This window comes from Terrapene carolina, unplaced genomic scaffold (assembly GCF_002925995.2).
Source record: "Terrapene carolina triunguis isolate 2854851 unplaced genomic scaffold, T_m_triunguis-2.0 Scaffold374, whole genome shotgun sequence".
NCBI lineage: Eukaryota > Metazoa > Chordata > Testudines > Emydidae > Terrapene > Terrapene triunguis.
Window position 1 is genome coordinate 13,186,836 of NW_020664725.1, and position 8,960 is coordinate 13,195,795.

An 8,960-nucleotide genomic window follows, 5' to 3' on the forward strand; every position below is an offset into this window, starting at 1 on the left:
AAATCATGCGACAGTTACTTTGCAATTCAACAAACAGGCTCTCTGTAACCCCACCCGACTGCCCCATCCAGGACTCCCCGTGGCAGACACTCTAAAAGAGCATGGGGGGTGGGGGGCAGCAGGCTCAGCAGGGGGTCTCTGAGAACAGTGAGCAGTGATCAGTCCATGTGTGGCTGCAGAGACACAGTCAATGCCTTGCAAGCCTCTGGGGAAAGGGTATCACCTGCTTAGAAACATTCCTTTAGAGGGAAGCGGTGGCTAGTAGTGAGAGTAGGGGACTGGGAGCCAGGACTCCCGGGTTCTATTAGCTCACAAAAAAGAGTTAGCAGGGGTAGGCTGGACGCTCTGGGAGCGGCGTGGGAGTCAGGACTCCCGGGTTCTATTCCAAGCTCCGCCCAACGACTCACTGTATGATCGTGGCTCAGACACTTCCCCTCTCTGCGCTGTAAAATAGGGATAATTATGCTAACCTTCCTGTGGAGGGAGGGACGAGGTCTGTTTAATTCATACCTGTGCAGCAAGAGGGTGGCTAGAGAGCTACCCAGCTTCAGCACACTCTCCTATCAGGTGGGCCGTGCTAATGTGACAGGAGATGGTCCTGGAGTCACTTAAAAGGTGCCCCACCTAAGGAGAACCCTGGCTCTGATTATACCTTGAAGGAGCTGAAGGTAGAGCGCTCCTAAGGAGACTCAAAGGGACAGGAGGTTTTTGCCCTTTTCTGCTTAGAACTCTGTCTGAGAGGGGAAAACGCCAAGCACTAATCAAGGACTCAACTACAGTTTTCCTAACAAACCTCTAATTAGCAAGGGCAAGTAAACAAAGCAAGCCAAGGGATCCAGTGGGCAGAACATTTTTTCCCTAATGCCTCAGGTTGCTAAATAGTCAACATTATGACAAACTCTTAAATAAACAAAGACCCTGAGCTCGCTTCACAATCACGTCACTTTGACTATTTACATTTCTGGTCTAACCCGAGCACTTTTCATCCTCTGCCTCCAAGAACGTCCCAGCAGCCAAAGCTCTTCACCTTGTTTTAGTAACATGTATTTAATAGAATCACATTTTTGATCAGCAGCCAGCAGTCTGATTCAGCACCATCACTTTGCAAATTTTATACATGGGTCAGTTTCCCAGGGGAATGTCTGCTAACTGTGGAGGAATGACGACAGGCTGGCTTGCAAGATGCTCCCTGCACCAAAAGGATGACGGAATCTAAGCAGCCGTTTGTATAGCGGTGACAGGAATTTTGGCAAACGTTAGCTTTCTAAGAACACCAGCAGAAGAACACACAACAGGCTTCTAAACCAGAAGACATCAGTTTGCCTCTTATGTGAGCATTTCTCAAGTTCTGAGCACCGCTTTGGAGCCTGGGTGACTCCCTTCCTGTTTGTTTTATTGTCATGATTTTGAGCAAAACACCCCCCCTCTAAAAACAATAGAAACGTAGGTTGAAAAGGCAGGCTTTCGGCTTACGGCAGGTAAAACGTCAGCATCAAAGCATGAGTTTGAGACTTTCTTTTAATAATGCAAAAATACCCTACACATTTACTCTTTTTGCACTGCTCGAAATAAGTAGGCAAGGGCACAGGTGTGACTGACAGACCTTCCCCAAAGTCCCTGGGAGCTCGTCCCCAGGAATAGCAGCCTTTAAAGGGGCTGATTTTTATACAATTTCTTGGAAACCATGAAACTGATTTTTGCTCCTACAGAATTAACTGTAAATTGTCTAAAAATAAGCATGGAAAAAATCAGAGGGGGGGGGGAAATGAACATCAATGCCTGGAAACCTTTTTATAGAACTCTTTGTACTGCATGGCCTCCATTGTTTCTAGCAAGATCTTTGGAGGGGGAAAAAAAAACTAATTTACAAGCCAGAGCCCTCCTGTGGTCTCTGAAGGCTGTCTGAATGGCTCACACCTATTAGATCATAAAGGCGTAAAGAGAACAATGTACTCACTTCACCTTACCCAGTTATTCTACTATATTTAGTGGCTTTCCTTCCAATCCATCCCTGGCTGGCAGGATCTTCACCCCTGAAATCAAATCATCTGCAAAACACCATGACTTCCACCATATTCTGGTGGCTTCAGGGTGATGGTACTAGAACACTGGATTACTGGTTTTGGGGAATGAGGCAACAGGGAGCCAAGTGTTACAACAGACTGGAAGCTCCTGAAGGAGGGACTGTTTCTCTATGTTCTGTCAGGTGCCTGGCACACGAGTGTAGTCAATACAAAACAGCACTGCAGCAGCACTGCTCAGCGTTATTGCTGAGCCCCATGTTGGCATGATAAGCACGGCCGTGTGCTGGGTTTGCTGTGACGTGCCCCCTACACACGCCACGGGCCACTGCCTAGCTCAAGAGAATGGCCTGTGTGGAGGAGGCAGACTGCCTTCTCGCATGGGACAGGGGCAGGACATCTCCCGGAGCAGCACTGAATCACCCTTTCCCAGAATGATCCAACTTCACGCAGCACGCATGAGTTACAGATCCGGAAAAACCCAACTCCCCCCTGCCAAAAGGTCCAGCCCTTACCTCCTGGCCAATGCATCTGCCCAGCGAGACACCGAGGGCCCCCACGGGGCCCCCACACGGCCCATCAGCAGGTTATAAAATTCTTTGGTCCACAAAGCACCTTCTCAGTGTCTCCTGCAGTCCCCAGGCAGGCAAGCCCAAGGGAGGTCGACTAGCTACGTCTGCTCTCTGTCCCATGGGCAGCACTACTTTGCACCTCCTGCGTGCACGCACATCTACGATGCGTTTCACCTGCTAAACTCCCCATCCTGAAGATGTCTCCCCAGGCCAAGCGCCCACCTCCACTTGCACAAGTGCTCAGACAACGTGGAGGCACTTGGCTATATGGCCATATGATACTGTGGTGCCTGGGGGGCAGCTCCAGTGCCTCTCCCTGCACCCCCCACCTGTCCGATGAGATTAGCCTCAGCTCCAGTCCCTGGCCCCCCTTGCAGCTCCCTGGCCCACGGCATTGGAACTCCACCCCAGAGCTTCTCCCTGCTTCCTTCCCCCAGCAGGACCCTGTCTAGAACTCAGCTCCCTCTGGAAACTAGCAGATAATTCTGGGATGGGGAGTACAATGCAGTCCAGCCCAGAGCAATCAATGCTCAGTCCACACCAGGGATCCCAGGGATGATTAGTCAGGCACAGAAGTAATTTAACCTTCCAACAGGTGCTTATATAATGGGGTTGTTAGAGCTGTTTAAGTATCCACATAGGAAAATGGATAGCCACTGTGTTATACTGCTGATAGGACCAATTGTGTTTGCTTTAATACAGTCCTCTGGAATACTTTGGAGGCCAAGTGCAATAGGCTTCTGCAGGCTAATGCAATATAGTCTAAATCAGGGGTTCTCAAACTTCATTGCACCATGACCCCCTTCTGACAACAAAAATTACTACATGACCCCAGAAGGGGAACCGAAGCCTAAAGCATCCCCAGTCCCCCGAGTCCTGCTACCCCAGGTGTGGGGGCCAAAGCCCGAGTCCCCTGGCAGGGGGGTCCAAAGCCTGTAACCTGTGCCCCGCCACCCAGGCTGAAGCCCTTGGGCTTCCGCTTCGGCACCAGGCAGTGGGGCTTGGGCTTCAGCTCTGGGCCCCAGCAAGTCTGTGCAGGAAAAGCGATCACAACTTACACAAGAAGTTGCTCAGCTTCATTATGTCACACTCACCTTTTCTGTGCAGAGTGGCCCGTTCCCAGGGCACTCCTCCAAAGGTTCGGCTTTCACAATTATGCAGTGAATGGTCGGCACTGCCTTGCCAAACTCTGCACTTGGCATCGCTCCTGCCAGCCTCACACATTGTTTGAATGGGAGACTCAAAGGCTCCCAATAACTAGCCAAAGCCACAAGATCTGGGTTTTGCTGGGTTCAGCTTGACTTTGACAATCCTCTATTATGCCTGATTTCAGCCAAGTTCTTAGTGTTTACCTCACCTTAACATCAAAACAATGGCATTTCCCAGGATGCCAGTATATGTACAGAGCACCCAAGGGATTAACCCATCCAGAGAACCAACACAAGCTTGTCTCTAAACACAAAGAAAAATGGTGAAAACATTTCTCAAGACTAGAGGCAGCCAACGCCAGTAGCATCTGACCTGAAGCTGCCAATGTTCAGTTCAAATACCCAGTGGGTTTGGAGCCAGGAGTGGCTGCTGAATTTATTTTGCTTTCAATGGTGCCTCACTCACTTTTTTCCGTCTCAGCCACAAGGCAGGTGCGGCTAAAGTGCTTAGTGGGCGGGATTTGCTTTGGCAGATGGATTTCAGAGACATCACCACAGACTCTGCAGCAAAGGGGGAAAAAGCCCCCAGCAAAATAAAAATCATATAGTACAAAAATACATAAAGTAAAATCACGGTTTTTGGTAACAAAAACCATCTCCATGGGGTTTAAAAACTGAACTGAGAATGAACTGATGCTCTCTAACTGAAGAGTGAACATAAGGATTACGTCACAACTTATCAGCCTACCTCCAAGGCAGCAGTTTTTTCCTAACCTCCTTCAAAGAGATGGGACAAGTTACACTGTGGATGATGCTTAGCAGATATCCACACATTCCCCACTGCCCCAGCCTAGCTTAATCCAGCACAGCGACACATTTCTCAGGGCTTTCTTATAGAACAGGACACAAATGCCCTCACCCTGTCCAAAGGGAGATGCTGATTTAAGGTGAGGGGAAGAAGCAATCTGTGTTCTAGCATCACCAGCCTTTATAGTGATGCTGCAATTCCATCGGGCAAAGTCTGGTGATTGGTGGGACTAGCTGAATCTAGCATTTGTTTGTCAGGCCCTTATGGAAGGGAAATATGTAGCTGCCTGACATACAAGTGCTCCTCCTCTGGAGAAATCTCAGAATAAATAAATTGATGGGGAGGAAGGATGGTCCTGTGGTTAGGATGCTGGCCAGGGACTGGGGAGACTCAGGTTGAATTCTTCGTTTCCCCCACTGCGTGACCTTGAGCAAGTCACTCAGCCTCTCTGAGCCTCAGTTTCCCACTGGGGATAATAGCACTGCCCTACCACACATGGGTGTTATGAGGATAAATACATGCTCAGATGCTGTGGCCATGGGGGACATAGAAGTACCTGCAATAGACTGAAGAGCAGTAAGTCCCACCCCTTGCTGTACAGGGCCTCCCGCTGGTATTGCAGGAAGTGTGGGAGGAGACCAGCTCCTGGCCAGTGGCAGAGCCAGGGGTTTGAAAGCCCAGTAGCAGTTCTGGGTTAATCACAACTCTGTCAAGCCAAAGCGGTGCAGGAATGACTAATGGGCCAGACCATGGGCCAGACCCGACACACAATGTGCAGCACCGTCCTGGATGGATACCGCCGTCTGACACACAGCTGGGGTCTGCCTCCCTTGTACACTTCAGCGACATTCGTACAGCTTGTTGTGTGAAGTCTCCATGGTCTGAATGAGGAAAGAAAGACACACTCCAGAGCAGCCATTCTCTATTCAGTCAGGGCCACGCAAGCTTAGTTGAAATCAGACCTCAAGAAACAAGGTTTGAGGAGCTACAGTGGAGCCACGGGTGTCATGGGCTAACCCCAGAAGCAGTGTTTGGAAAGCAGAGAGAGACTGGCAGCCAGGACCTGGGGAGCCGCTTCTCTTTGAAAATGTTACGTCTACTCCCCGCCATGGACCTCCGAGGTCCATGTTGCCCTGCCTCGGCCTCCCCACGGGGCAATGCCAAATGTGCGATGCAGCATTTGATAGCTCTGTATATCACAGATCCCCTCCCATTAAGGAGCAACAGGAGAACACACAGGGCGGCCTGGGTTTCCTAGCTCATGAAAAATCTTAGCACAATGTATGGCCCACGCCTGGCCTATAGCTTCCCAGACAGTAATGCTGTGTAAAGGCATGAAGGGAGCCATGCAAGTCCTTGGAGTTAGATGGGGCCCAATATACCCCTGATGACAGGAGCTCTCTGTTGTCACCAGCCCTACCAGAGACTAGCAGCAGGGAGGGCTACAAGACAGCTATTGTCACAAGAAACAGACTCTTCCTATTTTTAGAGCTTTGTCTAAGCCCCTTCCTTCTGGCACCCTGCTCGCACTCCCTGGATAATACCCAGCACAGCCACCAGGGCTGTGAGATGGAGTTGTTTTACTGCAATGGTATCTGCTCACTCCTGGTCTCATGCTCCAGTACAAACTCCAGCACAGCTCTCTTGCCACAGCGCCTGGGTGCGCGGAGACAGCAGACAGAACTGGCTCCATTCTGCCAGAGCAGCTCATCTTTGTGGTATCACTTGGAGGTTTTCAGGGAACATTATGGCCCCAGCATGATGCAAGCACAGCAAGACCAACAGACTTATAATAGGCAGTAATTCTGACATGGACTCCCGGCAGCTGGATATTAACTGGTTTCATCTGCCATCTCAACATGCCAGACTGCGCACGACACCACCATGGCATCATCTGTTCTGTGCAGTTAAGAAGCTCATTCCCTTCGCTGCACGTCTGGCATTGTAATTCCATCCCTGGGAGAAGAACACCTGAACCAGCTTCATAACTTAGTTCAACGTACAAGAGGCACATGGGGGGGAGAGGAGAGACAGAGAGAGACACAAAGTCTTGGCCCTGGAGAATGTTTGCTTCTAGGATTAAAACCAGGACAGCTATCACTGAGGTTGGTTTAATTGAAGCTCTAATGGAGAAAAAAGAAGCAAAAAGAGAAATCACGACCACCCCTACTCTCAAACACACTGATTGAACTGCATAGTTATGAAGGCCAGAGAAGATCATTGTGATCATGTTGTCTGACCTCCTGCACAAGACAGGCTAGAGAATGTCACCCAGCAATTCTACCATCTGGCCCAATCACTTTTGACTGAACTACAGCGTATCTTTCAGGAAGACATCCAACTTGACTTAAAGACTCCTAGTGATGGGGAATGCTTGGGAAGCTGCTCCAACAGCTAATTACCCTCCCAGTTAACATTTTGCAAATTGTTTTCAGTTTGAATTTTTCTATGTTTAACTTCCAGCCATTGGCTCCCGTTGTGTGACTTTGTCGGCTAGATTTAACCTCTCGTGTCAGAAATCATCTTCCTCTGCAGGTGCTTCTAGACTGTGATCCAGCCACCTCTCATCAAAGAGAAGATTAAGCCAAATAGAACGAACTCGACAAGTCCCTCAGGGTCTGCAAGGCTCCAAGGCCGGGCAGACAGGCTCCTGCTTGCAGGGTTCGAGCTAGCATGCTAAAAATAGCAGTGTGGCTATTCTAGCTTGCATAGAAGCCAGGGCTTTCAAGCCCACCCAGCCCCCAGGCTCCAGCCCGAGTCGCAATATCCACAATGCTATTTTTAGTGCACTAGCTCAAACTCTGCTAGCACGAGTCTGTCTACGCAGGCAGGGAGGCTCACTCCCAGCTCCAGTGTAGACACACCGGCATTGTAAGACACGTTTCCAAACCTTCTTGTAGCTCTGGAAGGATGGACCTGCTGCCCTCTGCACTCCAAGATGTGCGGAAGCATAGTTTCCCAGCCGTGGAAAATTCCCTTATAAAATGTTTACAAGAAATGTTGCCGTAATGAGTCCATGAAACACATTCTGCTTGAACAGCACAGAATTCGCCAGTGCTTGAACTCTGTATGACATCCTCACTGTATAAAAATCAAACAAATACACCTCTACCCCGATATAATGCGGCCCGATATAACACAAATTCGGATATAACGCAGTAAAGCAGCGCTCCGGGGGGGGGGGGGGCTGTGCACTCCAGAGGATCAAAGCAAGTTCGATATAACGCGGTTTCACCTATAACGCGGTAAGATTTTTTGGCTCCCGAGGACAGTGTTATATCAGGGTAGAGGTGTACAGTGAAAGCAACCACTACAATAAACACGTTTGTCATATTCCCCTTTCAATGCCTTATGCCAGCACCATCTTCCTGGTAACTATAGAAGTCAGTTACCTACATATTAGGAATTTGTAGGTAAGTCAAATGGCCAAAGCAGCTTAAAGAAACTTCCTTAGATTTCAGAACAAAAACCCACATCCTTTGTGAGGAAATTCTGGCTCCACTGAAGTCATTGACAAAACTCCGTCTGACTTCAATGGGGCTGGGATTTCACCCATTGTCCTTAGGAAAAACACAAACTCTGGATTGGAACTCTTTCAAAAGTAGTTGCCATGTCTTTAGAAGCGGACTTGGAGAGTTTCCATCTCTGGTAGGATGGGACCTGTGGGGTGAATATAAAAAGATCCAGTCTTTGCTGCTCCTCATTAACATAAAGCAAGAACTGGAAAATTCAAGCAAAATCACACTAATAGTGTCAACTGGTACCTGGTAACTTCTCACATGTGTATATTTAGTTCTAACAAAAGGTTTTTGAGGGGGGAAAAGCCTATGGCAGGAATTTAGATCAACATTTGTCCCTTTTTTCATGTACATGCTGTCTGTTCTAGTTCTGTGGATCTGAGAACATTCTTCCAAGACAGCTTTCATACAAAAACAAACGATACAAAACAATATGACACTTGCATCATCATAGGCAAACTCGCCAGGTATTGGACTTAATTTAACTTGAAGTGCCAGGGTCTAGTGGTTAGAACAATAGACTGGGAGTCACAAGACATAGGGATCGAGTCCTGGCTCTGCCACTGACCTGCTGTGACACCTTGGCCAAGTTACTTCCCCTCTCTGTACCACTCTTTCCCTTCCCCATCATTTGTCTGCCTTTTCCATTTAGACAATGAGCTCTTCGGGGCAGGAAGTCTCTCAAACTATGGGTGTGTCCACACTAAAAAGTAGACAAGCCGCTGTCAATTTCACACATTAGCCAGCCTCGTGAAACACTAGGAGGGAGCTTCATGTTCACTTTGACGTATTAGCGTGTAAAAACTACAAACCACCTTGTCCACCCTACAATTTTAACACATGGTAAAAAATCCACCTTTTTTCCTAGCGAAGACAGGGCCTAAGTGTTTGCA